This window comes from Oncorhynchus mykiss, chromosome 25 (genome assembly GCF_057628025.1).
Source record: "Oncorhynchus mykiss isolate SJ-2025 chromosome 25, ASM5762802v1, whole genome shotgun sequence".
Taxonomy (NCBI): domain Eukaryota; kingdom Metazoa; phylum Chordata; class Actinopteri; order Salmoniformes; family Salmonidae; genus Oncorhynchus; species Oncorhynchus mykiss.
The window spans coordinates 5,624,978-5,644,662 of NC_143046.1; the positions used below are offsets into that span (position 1 = coordinate 5,624,978).

At 39.2% G+C, this 19,685-nt stretch overlaps 1 long non-coding RNA gene across 1 annotated transcript in view; it reads left to right on the forward strand.

The window, feature by feature from the left end:
- Window positions 1-4,785: 4,785 nt before the first annotated feature.
- The window catches only part of LOC149971522 (uncharacterized), a 255,974-nt gene continuing 241,074 nt past the window's right edge, over window positions 4,786-19,685 (forward strand). Inside the window, exons 1-2 of the long non-coding RNA XR_016492042.1 lie at window positions 4,786-4,924; window positions 5,293-5,354. This is a non-coding gene — a long non-coding RNA (uncharacterized LOC149971522). The remainder of the gene's footprint in view (window positions 4,925-5,292; window positions 5,355-19,685) is intronic.

Sequence of the window (19,685 nt, forward strand, 5' to 3'; positions counted from 1 at the left end):
TTTTAAAGAGGAGAGAGGAAACCTATGGTGTCATTCGGTACAGAAGAGGGCTTGATTCTCTTCCAGTTCATATTGAGAGCTTTCCTTCAACATACTCCTAATTTGGTTGTGTATGCATTCTTTATTTAACAATGAAGGCCTATGATACCAAGTAAAAACATATTTGTTTAATAAAATGTGGGAAAAGTCACGCTGTCTGAATACTTTCTGAATGCACTGTATTTTCAGGTCTCTCTGGAGATGTTCGATCGATCGATAGGGTTCAATTCCGGCCTTTGGCTGGGCCACCCAAGGACATTCAGAGACTTGTCCCGAAGCCACTCCTGTGTTGTCTTGACTCATCAAGGAAAACCTGCCTCGTCTCAAATCAACCCACTGTTTACAATGAAATGAAAAGGAACCCCACTGTGGAGACTTTTTATTTTTTATTTAACAGTATATCAGTTTTAACTTTAGGTTTTTTTTCGGGAAGGTAAAATATTCTCTATTACTTACTGGGCATTGAATATTGGACTTTAAACTTGAATACTGTTTACATTAGTCATTGGCATAGAGGAAGGCCACAGGTTCGTCTTTGTAAAGCAACCAGGGCGTCTGAAGGCAACATATTTTGCAGATGGAGCTGAAGTAGACTGCAATAATAACCTTTATTTTAACTAGGAAAGTCAGTTAAGAACAAATTCTTATTTACAATGACGGCCTCCCAAAAGGCAAAAGACCTCCTGCGGGAGACGGGGGTTGAATAAAAAATTTTAAAATAAATAAATAAAAATATAGGACATCTGTCCAAAGATCCTAAAGTATAAATGAGTCTTTGAGGAAAAGACGTCCTTCCAGAGATCCAAACTAAAAAAATCTCTATAATCAACAATTGGAAGATCGAGCCAAGATGGGGGCAGAGCAGCAGACGCAACAAGACAAAAGTTTTCAATTGGACACATTTCCTGGCTTTGGACATATATCGGTACGTACCAGCGGAGTCTCTAGTGTTAACCATGCCTATTTTTGGGGTTTAAAGTCTCATGTCTTGTCATTTTATCAGTGAAGTGAGGTAGTTTGTGTAGTAGAGCTTTCATCAGGATTTTAAATGAGGACGAGCCAATGTTTTGATACAGAATGCAGCATTAGAACTGTCACCTGTGTTAATAAACCAAAGCAAGCTATGGAGTGGTACGTATAGACGACATCCAAAGGTTTAAGAGTAGTGGCTGCTACATTATGATAAATTATGTCAATTTCCAAATCTGTAAATTAACTGTACAATCTGTACAATCTGCTTCCTGCTGTTTAGGGAGAGGCATTATCGATTTCCCCTTCTGTGCTTCAGTTTGATCCTCCTGATGTAATGGAGGTGATGATGTAATGGAGGTGATGGTGTAATGGAGGTGATGATGTAATGGAGGTGTTGATGTAATGGAGGTGATGGAGGTAATTTGCTTAACTTAAAGATATCTGCCACAGGTCATGATGAGATTGGTGCCTCTTTGGTGAAATCAGTGTCTTCCTTTATCACTGAGCCTCCAATGCATGTCTTCACCAAATCTATGCAAACTGGTATTGTTCCTAAAGATTCGAAAATTGCCAAAGTTATCCCGCTCTATAAATCTGGGGATCCAAGATCTTTTGCAAGTATTCGCCCAATATCTGTACTACCACGTTTTTCTAAAATTGATAGAGAACAATTTGTTTTGTTTATGCAAACGGCTGGGCATCTACCAGGGCCAAGATATCCTGTGGCGTGTCACAAGGTTGGATAATAGGACCTTTGTTATTCCTAATCTATATATATGACCTTGCTGCTTGGTCATCCACCGTACTCTCCATTCTCTTTGCTGAGGATACCAATTTCATTTTATTACATAATCATTTTGATTCACTAATTAATGAAGCCAACTCAGGTATGGCTAAATGTTTTGAATGTTTCCAGATAAACAAATTCTTTAAATCCAACATTATTGTATTCAGTAGTAAGAAATATAAACAATTGGTGTAGTCACATCAACTAGATTTCTCTGAATTATACCGTAAATTATGTAAAGTCTGGACATGTCCTTAGTTACATGCTTACTGGGCTCTCATTTTTGATGACTTATCTAAAGCCTTTGATAGAGTTCTAGCCCCAGACCCATTGATCGCTCTGTTTGGTACAGTTGATGGGAATAACCAGGAAGGGAAAGCTGTCTCTCTTTGTACTCTATTAGCCAAAAGGCTCATATTGTAATTTGAAATGTGGTTACGGGATTTAGGGAATGTAATACATATGGAAAAGATTCGATACAATACCTCCAATAGAAGTCCAATGTTTTACAAAACACGGCAGTCGATATGGTAATGGTCTAGTCCCGCTTCATAACTGGGTTGACGATCTGCTGCTACTCTGTGCTGTACTCCACTCAGTATTTATTTTGGGTTTAACTACACTGCTTGTAATGACTATATGCTGTCTTCTTATACATGTACCACCTAATAGGATTTAGTTTTGTTTTGTGTATGTGTGAGTTAAGTTTTGTTTTGTCCTCTAAATTGGCCATCCCATTCAACAGTACAATGAATGTCATTGTTTGTATTGCTGTGTTTGTTATTGTATTTTTTATTGGAAAATAATAAACATATTATAAAAAAATAAAAAAATAAATAAAGATTAATTGTCCGATTTAACAGAAGATCCCTTTTGTTTCTTGGGACCTAGAACAAGCATCTCTGTTTCGTTTGAGTTTAAAAAGTAGAACGTTTGCAGCCATCCACTTCCTTATGTCTGAAACACAGGCTTCTAGCGAGGGCAATTTTGGGGCTTCACCATGTTTCATTGAAATGTACAGCTGTGTGTCATCCGCATAGCAGTGAAAGTTAACATTATGTTTTCGAATGACATCCCCAAGAGGTAAAATATATAGTGAAAACAATAGTGGTCCTAAAACGGAACCCTGAGGAACACCGAAATGTAAATAGAGTTAAGAGAATATTTACCAAGTAAACCCAGGTAAAAAAAGAAAGAAAAAGTAACAATAAAAAACAATAATGAGGCTATATGCAAGGGGTACCGGTAACGAGTCAATGTGCGGTGGTACAGGTTAGTTGAGGTAATTTGTAAAGTGATAGATAATAAACACAAAGGAGCAGCAGTGTAAAATTCATTTGTTCAGTAGTCTATGGCTTGATGGTAGACACTTGGTGGTAGACACATTGGTAGACACATTCATTGTTCAGTAGTCTATGGCTTGGTGGTAGACACTGTTAAGGAGCCTTTTGGACCTAGACTTGGTGCTCTGGTACCGCTTGCCGTGCGGTGGCAGAGGAAACAGTCTATGACTAGGATGGGTGACAGAGTTTTTTGGGCCCTCCTCCGACACGATCTAGTTTAAAGGGGGCGGGGGGGTTGGGGTTGGTCAATGCAAATAGTCCGGGTGGCCATTATAGGTGGCCAGTTGAGGCAAAATTGTTATTAAAAGCACCACAAATATAATTTGTGTCTGTTATGTGACCAGGTTGTCATAACCCGCTGTGGCAATGGGGGGCTGGAGTTTTTATTTGTATTTCATTTAGATTTGACCACTTTCCAGAATTTTGCTGGATTTCCAACCTTCTCAGATACACAATTCAGGAAGTATGTTGACTTTGCTTTTCTAACCAGAGTAAGACATGTATTTCTCAAATGTCTGAAGGACTGACAGTCAGAGTTAGAATCAGTCGATGTTGCCTTAGCCGAAGCTAAGTTTACTTTCATGAAATCTTTCGGACAATTCATGCGTGAACCATGTGTTAGATCTGTCCTTTACTCTTAATCTTTTATATGGGGCATTTAAGGGCCTGGTCCAAAATCAGAGCTAAAGGACACACCCTCCCAATCATACAACCCCAGGTCATACAGTAGGTGTACATCCCAAATGGCACCCTATTCCCTACATAGTGTGTTACTCTTTACCAGGGCTTTTGACTTTTTGCCATATCATAAAAATTATTAGAATTCAACACCATTAAGCTGTTGATAGTTTTAATGTGATGGCCCTGTAAAAAAGGTTTCTTTGGTCTGGACCGCCTCTTACAGAAAAATCACATGATTTCAAATGTAAAGAATTATGTGAAAACATCTGTTTTTGGAACACTTCACATGTGATCATGTTTTCACATGTGTAGTTTCATGTTATCACATGTTGCTTTACATGTTGTCAAATGCTATCACATTAACCTGTGGGAGCTCTAGGGGCGCTATTTCATTTTTGGATAAAAAACGTTCCCGTTTTAAGCGCGATATTTTGTCACGAAAAGATGCTCGACTATGCATATTCTTGACAGTTTTGGAAAGAAAACACTCTGAAGTTTCAGAATCTGCAAAGATTTTGTCTGTAAGTGCCCCAGAACTCATTCTACAGGCGAAACCAAGATGATGCATCACCCAGGAATTAGCAGAATTTCTGAAGCTCTGTTTTCCATTCTCTCCTTATATGGCTGTGATTGCGCAACGAATGAGCCTACACTTTCTGTCGTTCGCCCAAGGTCTTAGCAGCATTGTGACGTATTTGTAGGCATATCATTGGAAGATTGACCATAAGAGACTACATTTTCCAAGTGTCCGCCTGGTGTCCTGCGTCGAATTCGGTGCGCAATTGCCAGCTGCTTCTACTTTACCATTTGATTCAGGGGAGAAAGCATGTGTCCAAGAACGATGTATCAATGAAGAGATATGTGAAAAACACCTTGATGATTGATTCTAAACAACGTTTGCCATGTTTTCAGTCGATATTATGGAGTTAATTTGGAAAAAAGTTTGCGTTTTGAGGACTGAATTTATGGATTTTTTTTGGTAGCCAAATGTGATGTATAAAACGGAGCTATTTCTAATACACAAGGAATCTTTTTGGAAAAACTGAGCATCTGCTATCTAACTGAGAGTATCCTCATTGAAAACATCAGAAGTTCTTCAAAGGTAAATTATTTTATTTGAAGGCTTTTATGTTTTTGTTAATGTTGCGTGCTGGATGCTAACGCTAATGCTAACGCTAAATGCTAACGCGAAATGCTAACTCTAGCTAGCTACTTTTACACAAATTATTGTTTTCCTATGGTTGAGAAGCATATTTTGAAAATCTGAGATGACAGTGTTGTTTACAAAAGGCTAAGCTTGAGAGATGGCATATTTATTTCATTTCATTTGCGATTTTCATAAATAGTTAACGTTGTGTTATGCTAATGAGCTTGCTGATAGATTTACACAATCCTGGATACAGGGGTTTTTTCATAGCTAAACGTGACGCAGAAAACGGAGCGATTTGTCCTAAACAAATAATCTTTCAGGAAAAACTGAACATTTGCTATCTGAGAGTCTCCTCATTGAAAACATCTGAAGTTCTTCAAAGGTAAATTGTTTTTTTGAATGCTTTTCTGTTTTTTTGTGTAAATGTTGCCAGCTGAATGCTAATGCTAAATGCTACGTTAGCCATCAATACTGTTACACAAATGCTTGTTTTGCAATGGTTGAGAAGCATATTTTGAAAATCTGTAATGACAGTGTTGTTAACAAAAGGCTAAGCTTGAGAGCTAGCATATTTATTTCATTTCATTTGCGATTTTCATGAATAGTTAACGTTGCGTTATGGTAATGAGCTTGAGTCTGTATTCACGAACCCGGATCCGGGATGGGGAGATCAGAAAGGTTAACTTCACATACTATCGCGTGAACACGTTTGATTGCAAAACTTCACGTGTTCACATGTGAAATTCATGTATTTGTCCATAAGGGGCCGAAAGGATTCTCAGTCCTAAGAATGTCAAACTGAAATGTTGAAAGAAGGTTCCGAACGGCAACTTAATTCCTTTCAATAATATTTATTGCTGACGCACTTCGGAGCAACCTCCTTCGCCAAAGCACATCGTTGACATCATAGGGATGAGCATCACTGACCTCTGTTGACCTGTACTGTATCAAATAATACAGGTTAAATAAGAATAGAATATGTTTCTAAACACTTCTAATACATTCATGCTGCCATGATTAAGGATAGTCCTGAATGAATTGTGAATAATGAGTAATAAAGTTAGACGTATAAATATTATAACCCCCCCCCCCCCAACACAACCTCCCTGTTATTACAATAACAGTGGGAAGTTAGCATTTTATATCATACCCTCAAGACATGCTAACCTCCCACTGAAAACTCTGTCAAACTTTGGCAACCTTGTACTTGTTAATGTGAATTATATTTTATAGAAGGACTAGGGGGTTTCCTATACAGAGATGCAGAGAAAGCAACATGATTGGACAATGAAACTAACAGGGCTGAGCTAGCTTCATGCAGGTTCGCATCGTGTAGTCCTGCCCTGTGCAACTGTAGGCCTAATTAAAAAATTACTCTACGTCAGCTATTGTGTTTATTGATTCAGTCCAGTTAATAATTTTGGTCCTGTAGCCTAGCTTGAAAATTAACCAAATTTGATCCCATCTCACAAACAAATTAGCTATAAATACACAATGTTTACCCTGGAACTGGGTATCTAGTAGGTTGGACTGTACATCTGCAGTTGATCAGACGGAAAAATGGTCTTGTTTCCATGCAATACAGCATATCAGATCACTCGTGTTTAGGGGTACAGGCTGTTATATTAATGTTTATGTGTACAGGCTGCTACATGAATATTTATGTGTAGAGGCTGCTACATTAATGTTTATGTGTACAGGAAGCTACATTTATTGAAGAGTTTTTACTTCTGTCTGTCGGGGGTGCTAAATAAATACCAGAGGAAAGTGGAGAGCTTTGTGCCGGGGTCAGCACGACCTGCGATGTTTGTGAATCTGCAACAGCACTCCGATGTGAAGGAAAGTGATATTGACAAATCATGAGGCAAGTCGGTCTAAAAAAACTGCACCTTTTTAACGCTTTGCGTCTATATATTGTATTAAACTCAATCAAAGTGGTTATCATACACTGAACAAAAAATATGAATGCAACATGTCAAATATTGGTCCAATATTTCATGAGCTGAAATGTAAAAAAAATCTCAGAAATGTCCCATAAGCACAAAAATCTTATTTCTCTATAATTGAGTGCACAAATGGTATCTACATCCCTGTTAGTGAACATTTCTCCTTTGAGAAGATAATCCATCCACCTAACAGCTGTGGCATATCAAGAAGATAATTAAACAGCATGATCATTACACAGGTGCGCCTTGTGCTGGGAACAATAAAAGGTGCAACTCTAAAATGTGCAGTTTTGTCACATAACACAATGTCACAGATGTCTCAAGTTGAGGGACCATGCAATTAGCATGCTGACTGCAGGAATGTCCACCAAAGCTGTTGTCAGATAATTTAATGTTAATTTGTTTACTAAACTCAGAAGAAAAATAATATCCCTTTTTCAAGACACTGTCTTTCAAAGATATTTCGTAAAAATCCAAATAACTTCACAGATCTTCGTTACGTTATTGTCCGGTTGAAATATTATAGATCATTTAGGCTAAAAACAACCTGAGGATTGAATATAAACATCGTTTGACATGTTTCTATGAACTTTACAGATACTATTTGGATTTTTTGTCTGCCTGTTGTGACTGCGTTTGAGCCTGTGGATTACTGAAGAAAACACGCAAACAAAACAGAGGTTTTCGGATATAAAGAGAGACTTCATCAAACAAAAGGAAAATGTATTCAATAAATGAATGTATTCTGAGAGCAAACATATGAACATCACAGGTAAGTGACTAATTTTCATCTCTATTTCTGACTTGTGTAACTCTTCTACTTGGCTGGTTACTGTTTGTAATGATTTGTCTGCTGGGCTATGATCTCAAATAATTGTAAGGTATGCGCCGTAAAGCATTTTTTAAATCTGACACCGTGGTTGGATTCACAAGAAGTTCATCTTTAAACCTTTGTTTAATAGTTGTATCTTTTCTGAATTTTTATAATGAGTATTTCTGTATTTGAATTTGGCGCTCTGCAATCTCACTGGATGTTGGCTAGGTGTTATGCTAGTCAAAAATGAACCATAAACCATAAACAATTAATGAACATGCACCTCTGGAACGGTCAAGACGGTTGGCAATTAAGGTCACAGTTATGAAAACTTAGGACACTAAAGAGGCCTTTCTACTGACTCTGAAAAACACCAAAAGAAAGATGCCCAGGGTCATTGCACATCTGCGTTAACGTGCATTAGCCATGCTGCATGGAGGCATGAGAACAGCAGATGTGGCCAGGGCAATAAATTGCAATGGCCATACTGTGAGACGCCTAAGACAGCGCTACAGGGAGACAGGACGGACAGCTGATCGTCCTCGCAGTGACAGACCATGTGTAACAACACCTGCACAGGATCGGTACATCCAAAAATCACACCTGCGGGACAGGTACAGGATGACAACAACAACTGCCCAAGTTACACTAGGAACGCACAATCCCTCCATCAGTGCTCAGACTGTCCACAACAGGCTGAGAGGGGCTGGACTGAGGGCTTGTAGGCCTGTTGTAAGGCAGGTCCTCACAAGACGTCACCGGCAACAACGTCGCCTATGGGCACAATCCCACCATCGCTGGACCAGACAGGACTGGCAAAAAGTGCTCTTCACTGACGAGTCGCAGTTTTGTTTCACCAGGGGTGATGGTCGGATTCGCAAGTATCATTGAAGGAATGATCGTTACACCGAGGCCTGTACTCTGGAGCGGGATCGATTTGTAGGTGGAGGGTCCATCAGTTTGGAGTGTGACTGTTTGAGGTTGTGGACAGGTGTCTTTTATACTGATAACAAGTTCAAACAGGTGCCATTAATACAGGTAACGAGTGGAGGACAGAGGAGCCTCTTAAAGAAGAAGTTACAGGTCTGTGAGAGCCAGAAATCTTGCTTGTTTGTAGGTGACCAAATACTTATTTTCCACCATAATTTGCAAATAAATTCATTAAAAATCCTACAATGTGATTTTCTGGAGAAAAAATATTCTAATTTGTCTGTCATAGTTGAAGTGTACCTATGATGAAAATTACAGGCCTCTCATCTTTTTAAGTGGGAGAACTTGCACAATTGGTGGCTGACTACATTTTTGCCCCACTATTTGCACATTGTTATAACACTGCATGTATACATAATATGACACTTGAAATGTCATTATTGTTTTGGATCATCTGTGACTGTAATGTTTAATATACATTTTTATTTTTTATTTTACTTTTGTTTATTATTTGCTTCCCTTGCTTTGTCAATGTTAACATATGTTGCCCAAGCCAATGAAGCCCTTAAATTGAAATTGTTATATGTAATTTATTATAATTTCTATATATGACTTCCTGCTTTAATTTTTGCTTGTAAGCAGGAATCAGGAGGATAGTATTATGGTCAGATTTGCCAAATGGAGGGTGAGTTGTGTGCGTCCCTGTGTGTGGAGTTAAGGTAGTCCAGAGTTTTTTTCCCTCTGGTTGCACTTTTAAAATGCTGATAGAATTTTGGTGAAACGGATTTAAGTTTCCCTGCATTAAAGTCCCCAGCTACTAGGAGTGCTTCCTCTGGGTGAGAGTTTTCTTGTTTGCTTATGGCGGAATACAGCTAATTCAATGCTGTCTTAGTGCCAGACTCTGACTGTGGTGGGATGTTAACAGCTACAAAGAATACAGATGAAAACTCTCTAGGTAGATAGCGTGGTCTACAGCCTATCATGAGATACTCTACCTCAGGCGAGCAATAGCTTGAGACTTCCTTAGGTATCACTCCCCAACTGTTATTTACAAAAATGCATAGCCCTTGTCTTACCAGACGCCACTGTTCTATCCTGCCGGTACAGCGTATAACCAGCTGTATGTTGATAGTATCGTCGTTCAGCCACAACTCTGTGAAGCATAAGATATTACAGTTTTGAATGTCCCGTTGGTGGTTTAATCTTGCTCATAGGTCATCGATTTTATTCTCCAAATATTGCATGTTTACTTGCAGAATGGAAGGAAGTGGGGGATTATTCGATTACCTACGAATTCTCAGAAGTCTGCCTGCCCTCTGGACCCTTTTTCTCTGCCTCCTATTCATGCAAATCACAGGGATCTGGGCCTGTTCCTGAGAAAGCCGGACTCGTCAGACTCGTTAAAGGAAAAAATACAAATTCTGCGAGTCCGTGGTGAGTAATTGCAGTCCTGATGTCCAGAAGTTATTTTTCAGTCATAAGAGATTGTAGCGGCAACGTTATGTACAAAATACGTTTTACAAAATAAGTTACAAACAACGCAAATAAACAAACACAATTGGTTGGGGACACTTAAAACGTCTGCTTTTTTTTTCACTAGGTTGTCACTAGTGTCATGACGTTGGCCTGGGGGATAGGTTTATGACAGTCATAAATACCTCCCCCCCCCCCCTTTTTCCTCTCTCTACCCTACTTAGGTTACATTTGCAAAACCCTTGGTTAACGTAGAGATTCTAGGAACATCAGAAGGTGGGGGGGAATGAACTATATTCTGGTAATCCGACCAATTGAACATATACAGTGGTACTTAATGAACATGATGTCAGTTCAGTTGTCATCTGAGACATTCTCATCAATGATAAGATGACAAACTCTCCAGTGGAAAGTCTACACATCAGAGTTGTCGGATTCACATGGAATTGTTGTTCAATTTAAATGTTTGAATATGAAATTATTCGTGATGGGATGAAATGTGATTTTAGCTTCTAAAATGTGAGATTTGGGTTTTCATAAGATAGGGCTCTGCTCAATCAGTGGCCCGCCCCTTGTGAAGGGACATGGGCTAGAAAACTTTTCAAACACGCCCTCCTCTCCCTTCCTATATAAGCCCTTGACGACAATTTAACCTCCTGTTCCGAGGACGACGGTCCTGTCAGAATGGTTCAGATAATAACTACAGAACGAAGCCAACATCAGCGTGAGCTTTGGTTGCGAATGGTATGAACTTTGAACTCTTATTCACTACAGAGGTGATACCTCCTAGCCGTTGAGTTAGCAACAGCAGATGCAAACGAGGGTTAGGAAGGAACAGACAGAGTATCCCGTCTATCACACAATGACGTTACTACAACGTATCCAATTGACCACCATAGACATTCTTCAAAGGACTCGGTTGAGCAAGACGGCCTTCCTTCTACCACCAACCTACCGAAGCGCAGCTCAGAGTCAATATTTATTGCATTTTTCTTTTCCAAATGGGCGGTAATTTAGAATGCATAAGATACTGTATTTACGATAGCACAGCTTCCTCCCTTTGTTCCTCAGTCTTCCCGCTCTTTCACGCAAACCCAGCCCCTTTTCCTTTGTGTAACAAGCTGTCATATCTGTTCGGCCCGCTAGGGACGTTTTCCTTTATGACGTAATGTGTAATCAAGTTATGATTTAAATATGTGTATGTGTAATTCTGTGTGATTAGTTAGGTATTTAGTAAATAAATAATTAAACCCAATTTTGCATTGCTGATTCAACTTGTTAGCCAGGGTTCGTGCAGATAAGATAAGAATGTACAACTTTCAGATGAGACTGAATTAAGATGACGATTAATATTGACTGCTATTGATGTAAAATATTACTAGGTCTTTAAGAGTTTATTCGGAAGATAACAGCTCTATAAATATTTAGTGGTGCCCGACTCTAGTTAATTACATTTACATGATTAGCTCAATCAGGTAATATTAATTACGGATAAATTACTTTATAGAATAGCATGTCATATCACTTAATCCGGCATAGCCAAAGATACAACACTAGGTTGTCACTAGCGTGTCTCTAGCATGTCACTAGGGTGTCACTAGTTTGACAATAGGCTGTCAATAGCGTGTCACTAGGTTGTCACTAGGTTGTCACTAGGGTGTCACTAGGCTGTCACTAGGATGCCACTTGTGTCACTAGGCTGTCAATAGCGTGTCACTAGGGTGTCACTAGGATGTCACTAGGGTGTCACTAGGATGTCACTAGGGTGTCACTAGGATGTCACTAGGGAGTCACTAGCGTGTCACTAGGGTGTGACTAGGATGTAACTAGGGTGTAACTAGGGTGTCACTAGGCTGTGTTGATTATAATTCATGGACAATGTTTAGGTCAAATCAAGTCTGGAATTTAAAGTGGAAATTAATAACTTTCAAACCATTTGTTTTAAACATTGAATACAGTACAAGTTTGAAATTTCGTGCAACAACGTGGTGATCAAATTAAAATTATATTTTTGTAGATGTAAACACTCTGTTGAATCACCTTTCCAGGGTCATCCTCTCCCATAGATACACATGGGCTGCTTCTGCAAAATACTAGCTCAATAACTGGCTTGACTGTGCAATACCAGGAAGAGCAATGGACGGGATTATGTACTAAGAACTATCTAAAATAGCACACACACAGCCTTGGCTACTCGTGAGTCTCCTAACATAATGTTCCTTCACGGCTCGGGATCTCACCTTCCACCACAGATTCAAAAGGCCGACATCAGTGGATTGGGTGGATGAGACGCAGCCCATGCAAAAAAACAGATATCTCTATCTTAACCCTCCTGTTGTGTTTGTTTCATGTTAAAGTGACTCTCCATCACGCATGCGGGAGAGTAATCATCGCCTGACACTAATTAGCATAACGCAACAGATATTTTTATCCCTAGAAAATATTCCTATTCTTGAAAATCACAAATTAAATATATTGAGACACAGATTAGCCTTTTGTTAATCACCCTGTTATCTCAGATTTTCAAAATATGCTTTACAGCCAAAGCTAGACAAGCATTTGTGTAAGTTTATCGATAGCCTAGCATAGCATTTTGTCCAGCTAGCAGCAGGTAACTTGGTCACGGAAATCAGAAAAGCAATCAACTTAAATCGTTTACCTTTGATGAGCTTCGGATGTTTTCACTCACGAGACTCCCAGTTAGATAGCAAATGTTCCTTTTTTCCAAAAATATTATTTGTGTAAGAGAAATAGCTCCGTTTTGTTCATCACGTTTGGCTAAGAAAAAAAAACGAAAATGCAGTCAACACAACGCCAAACTTTTTTCCAAATTAGCTCCATAATATCGACAGAAACATGGCAAACATTGTTTATAATCAATCCTCAAGGTGTTTTTCAAATATCTATTCGATAATATATCCATCGGGACAATTCGTTTTTCATTAGGACCGATTGGAAAAATGGCTACCTCTGTATTTTACACGAGAATCTCTCTGGGAGCATCAGGTGACCACTTGCGCAATGTAGCCGCTTACGGGTATTCTTCAACATAAATGCGTAAAACTACGTCACAATGCTGTAGACACCTTGGGGAATACGGAGAATAAGTAATCTGGTTGATAGCCCATTCACTGCTCAATAGGGACTCATTGGAATGCAGCTCTTTCAAAACATGGGGCACTTCCGGATTGGATTTTTTTCAGGCTTTCGCCTGCAACATCAGTTCTGTTATACTCACAGACAATATTTTTACAGTTTTGGAAAATTTAGAGTGTTTTCTATCCCAAGCTGTCAATTATATGCATATTCTAGCATCTTGTCCTGACAAAATATCCCGTTGCCTACGGGAACGTTTTTTTTCCAAAAATGCAAATACTGCCCCCTAGTCACAATTAAATAATTTGGTTTTCCTAGGTCCAAAATGGCCGCCCCCATTATAGCGGATTATAAATCCATAATAATACATATATTATCACCTAATGTTTTTATCAACTTACATTCTGGTGAATATTACAAGCTTTGAACTTCTATTTGCTATTTATGGCGTGTAGGCCTCATTGACCTGAGCTCATACAACTCATTTTTGAGTAAAACAAGCATAATGTATGGATTATTTTGACTATAACAAATACTCAGATGAAACATATTGGCTATTTATCACAGACTACTTTGTCAAAGTTTAACAAGGACTCTCTCCTCCTCACCAGTGTCATGATCAAAGATAGGATCAAGAGCCTCACATACAGTATATCGTTGTCATTGTGCTGCCACAGAATGAATTGTGAGCAAGGCCTCAGTAAAGCTTTATATACCAAGGCTGTGAGAAAAGTTCTATATATTATTGAAACACTGTTGCGATTGTTTGTGAGAATGCCAACAGCTGTGGGGTTCCCGTGGGGGAAATATTCTATTGGGGAAAGGTTCCCTTGGGAGTTGCCATGGAAGCCAAGAAGGGGAGTGAGGTGTGTGTTTAATTTAGTTTACTAATTTGACCATTTTAAAAAAACAAGCACACATAAAACTTCAAAGCTGCATCGAAATCATAAAATCATCGAGGATGTCACGGCAGATTTCCCCCTCTTCCTCTGAAGAGGTGAAACAAGGATCGGACCAATATGCGGCGTGGTAAATGTCCATGGTATTTAATAAGAAAACTCAACATGAACACAAATACAAAAATAATAAAGTGAACTGGCAACGAAACTGTCCCGTGTGGCACAAACACTGACACAGGAAACAATCACCCACAAAATACCCAAAGAACATGGCTGCCTAAATATGGTTCCCAATCAGAGACTACGCTATAAGCACATGCCTCTAATTGAGAACCAATCTAGGCAACTATAGACTTACATAAACACCTAGAAAGGAAACAGCCCCATAAACATACAAAACCCCTAGACAAGACAAACACATACATCACCCATGTCACACCCTGACCTAACCAAAATTTCCATTGTGGTCCTCTTGAGACAAGATGACTAGACAAGTTCCAACACAGTTAAACACAGTATGGCAGTGAAATAATAAAACAAAACCATAGAAGAAGAACATCTATCTCATCAAAACCATAGAAGAAGAACATGTATGTCATCGTTCCAGTTACATCATAGGGGTGATTCATATGGGCACAGAAGACAGACATCGAACATATTTTACTTTATTTTTAAAGCTGCCCAGAGAGCACGTCGTTTTTATGGGCAGAGGCAACTCATTCCATTCTGAGGCTCCAGTATACAAGAAAGTACCTTTCCCAGCATGCATTACTCCTGAACCTGTATAAGCACACATCAACAACACCTGATCTGGTGCTGTGATTGTGTGCATCCCTAACACGAGGAAAGTAATCACTTCGATATCTGGGCGCAGGACCATAAATACTCCTGTAAACCAAACCTAGTCTAATCTGGCACACCCTAGCCTCAACAGGCAGCCAGTTTAGTTCCTGAAAGCAGCTCCTCCCTTTGTTAGTACGTGGACTCACCTTCAATACTACCTTGATCAGCTTATTCTGGGCTATCTGGAGCTTCACCTTCATACGTTTAGATAAGCCCCCAAACCAGGAAGTACTAGCGTAGTTAAAATGGCATTGAATGAGGGCAGTAGCTAGCACTTTCACTTTCAACCAGCTTGGACTTTCTAGCCAGAATCTTAGTCCTGGCATTAACCTTTCCCTAGTACCATATTGGCCATGCTCACACCTCCCAAGCTTCCATCGAGGATACATCCCTGGTAACTAACAGAGGTTTTAGTAGTCAGCACCTCACCATATTAGTACTACTCCACTCTGATTTCAGAGGTCCTACACAATTTAGATCTGGATCCAAAAATAATTGCTTCAGTTTTCCCTAAGTGCAGAGAGAGCTCATTATCTCCAAGCCATTTGCTAATGTTAGCCAGCTCTGTGCTAAGTATGCTCTCCAACATAGTTTTACTTTTGTGAGACACCAGGAGTGTAGAGTCACCCGAATAAAGGAAAAGACGGCAAGAACAAGCATCTTTCATATCGTTAATATACAATAAAAACAGTAGAGACCCAAGCATGCTCCCCTGCGGAAGGCCACACAACTCATTGGTTTTGCCTGAGACAGTGAACCATTAACATCTACTACTTGCTCCCTTCCTGATGAATAGGACTTTACCCAGCCTAGAGGGATACCGCTTAACCCCAGTGTCTCCAGTTTGGAGATTAGGAGACAGTGGTTAACTGTATCAAAGGCCTTCTGTAGGTCAAGCAGTACCATTCCCCACAGATTTCCCTCATCAATCTCTTTCCTGATTAAGTCAGTCAAGTAAAGTAGACATGAATCAGTGGAGTAGGTTTTTCTAAAACCCGACTGAAAATCATACGTTAGACCCTGTTTGTTAACATATTCATACATTTGCTCATGTACAATTCTCTCCAGGATCTCTGATGTTACACAGCGGATAGATACAGGCCTATAACTCCCAGGGTCACACTTTATCACCTTCTTATACAGAGGATATATACAGGCCTATAACTCCCTGGGCCAGACTTTATCCCCTTCTTATACAGATGATACATACAGGCCTGTAATTCCCAGGGTCAGACTTTATCCCCTTCTTATACAGAGGATAGATACAGGCCTATAACTCCCAGGGTCACACTTTATCCCCTTCTTATACAGATGATACATACAGGCCTGTAATTCCCAGGGTCAGACTTTATCCCCTTCTTATACAGAGGACAGATACAGGCCAGGGTCAGACTTTATCCCCTTCTTATAAAGAGGATAGATACAGGCCAGGGTCAGACTTTATCCCCTTCTTATAAAGAGGATAGATACAGGCCTATAACTCCCAGGGTCACACTTTATCCCCTTCTTATACAGAGGTATAACTTTAGCTTGTTTCATGTCCCTGGGAAAGATGGCTTGTTCAAGAGAGAGATTAACGGTATGCGTAATGCGAGGGCCAATTTGCTCAGTAGAATCTTTAAGAAACCTTGCAGGAATATTATCCAGGCCTGTGGCTTTGGAGCATTTAAACTCTGCCAGCATACTGACTATTTTGGCTGTTGCTTCCTTTGCAAAAGTTAAAGAGTTTGACTGAACCCCTAACTCTACATAATACTTCTTGACTTGGTTGCTTCCATATAAACCAGAACTGGTGGGCAGCTTGCTAACCAGCTTGCTGGCAACAGAAGTTTAAAAAATAATAATAATTTAAAGTTTAATTATTTTCGCAACCTCTGCTTTTCATATACCATCTCCCCCTGATGTTCAGACCAATACTGTTTAGTTTGTTTTGGTAGTACTACTACAGCCTATTTCCTTAAATGCTGGATCGGTGTCCCTTCCACAGGACGGATGAGCTAACGTAGGCCAATGTGATTAGCATGTGGTTGTAAGTAACAAGAACATTTCCCAGGACATAGACATATCTGATATGAGCAGAAAGCTTCAATTCTTGTTAATCTAACTGCACTGTCCAATTTACAATAGCTATTATAGTGAAAGAATACCATGCTATTGTTTGAGGAGAGTGTACAATTTTATTAGTTATTAGTAAACAAATTAGGCACATTTGGGTAGTCTTGATACAACATTTTGAACAGAAATACAATGCTTCATTGGATCAGTCTAAAACTTTGCACATACACTGCTGCCATCTAGTGGCCAAAACTCCAAATTGCACCAGGGCTGGAAAAATACTTTATGGCCTTTCTCTTGCATTTCAAAGATGATGGTACAAAAAAATACAAAAGAACAGTTGTTTTTTTCCTTTGTATTATCTTTTACCAGATCTATTGTGTTATATTATCCTTCATTCCTTTCACATTTCAACAAACGACATAGTGTTTCCTTTCAAATAGTACCAAGAATATGCATATCCTTGCTTCAGGGCCTGAGCTACAGGCCGTTAGATTTGGGTATGTCATTATAGGTGAAAATTGAAAAAAGGGGCTAATCCTTAAGATGATGTCCAAAGCTTTTTAGGGTAATTTTTGTTCTCAATTATTTTCTCAGCAAAGTAACCCCTCTTAGCTTCATCCATCCTGCTCTGTGCTTCATTTCGGTGACATTTATATCGGACAAAATCTGGCTAATCTTGAGAGTTCTTACATTTTTTTAAAGGCCTCATTCCTTGGTTGGATAGATTCTAGAATCTCATGTTTAAACCAATGGCTCGATCTCTGCTTTACCCTGACCCGTCCAATGGGAGCCATCACATTCACCACATCAAGGAACCTACATTTAAAGAATTCCCAGGCACTGTCTACCCCTACACTATCTAGCACAGGTGACCAGTCAATTTTTAATTTTTTATTCCTCCCTAAACTTTCAACGGAGTATTTGAGGTTTTGTGACACTTAAATATATCTTTGAAAATCGTCCTTGTGCTAAATGTAATAAAATGATCACTGATTCATACACTATTACTCCACTCTGCTATATTTTAGATTGATCAGACACCAATATTAAGTCAATCATACTTTGCACTGTTTCACATATCCCGGTGGGATCTTTTATCATTTGAGTCAGAGCAAGTGATCTACAAAAGTGCATAAATACATTGTGGGTTGGGCTATTCTTTTTGCAGACATCAGTACTGAAATCCACTTACTGAATGATTTCCTTCAACAGGGAATCATTACAGTTTCACAACACAATTTCGAGACCTTCATAGAATGCATTCTGATTGGGCGGCCTGTAACACCCCCCCCCCCCGCCCCCCCCCCCCAAAAAATTGGCTTGGTTTTGGGAAGACAGATATCCAGCCAGACAATCTCCAGATCAGCGTTTAAATCTGATCTGACGTTAAAAACAATGTCTGAAATTACAAACACACATATCCCCCCACCGTTCCGATTCTTCCTGACAACAGAGTGATTGCCTATCTCAATTTCTGAGTCACAAACAGATGAATCCAACCATATCTCAGTAAAACATAAGACCCCGACCTCTGATTTGTAAACCAACAGGCGTACCTCATCGATCTTCGGTAGTAGACCTCAGAGGTTTAAGTGCACAAAAATGTAAGCCCTTCTTCCCAAAGGCCTCGTTGAATTCCAGATCCACTTGTAACTCTCTTCCCAATGCACTGCCTCCAGTGGCCTCTCTGCCACCATGGAGCACCCCCTACCCAGGTGCTACACATGCCCATATGATGAGTGGGCATGTGCCTGAACTCAATTTTATAAACTAATTGTAGTCTCACCCATTCATTTCTAATGACCGTCATTTTTGACCAGAACACCACAGCTGTACAAACGTTAAATAAAACACCCGAAATGTAATGAGAATCATCAAAATATATTGTGTGTGTTCAGATGTCATGTTTGGACAAAGTCATGTGACCTTATGACAATCAGATTAAATGAACTTCATTTTTTCGGAGAGAAAACTTGTAAATCAGTCCAATTCGACCGGAACTCAGCAGGATGGTTAAACAGATGGATTTTAAAAGGGATTTTTTTTAAATATCATGCCATTCGATTGTTAGCGGGGACGTGGACGTCAAGTCTGGGGCATTAATGGACAGTAGACTGTTTCTCATTTATAACATACTAAACGATCTGCGTCATTTTTAACATGCAAAATAATATGTTTCATTTATAACATACTAAACGATCTGCGTCATTTATAACAAACTTAAGAATATGTTTCATTTATAACAAACTTAAGAATATGTTTAATTTATAACATACTAAACGATCTGCTTCATTTATGACATACTAAAGAATATGTTTAATTTATAACACAGTAAACGTTTTTTTATTTTGTTATGTAACATGTTAAAGGAGCTGTTGACTAAAATAATGTCTAATTGTTTAATGATTCTTCGTTGAATCATTGACTGTATACGAACCAATCTGTACTTCTGTGATTGACGTATAAAAGGCCTAAATAATATTAGGCAACAACAGCGTGTCATTGATACTGTCGTTTTGAAAAAAGCAACATGTAATCAAAACATCGTGACACAAGTCAATTTACTCATGACGTGCGCAACGGGATGCATGGACGAGTTGTTTTTCAGAGCAAGAAACAGATCAACATTTTTATTTTTTTGTGGGAGGATTTAC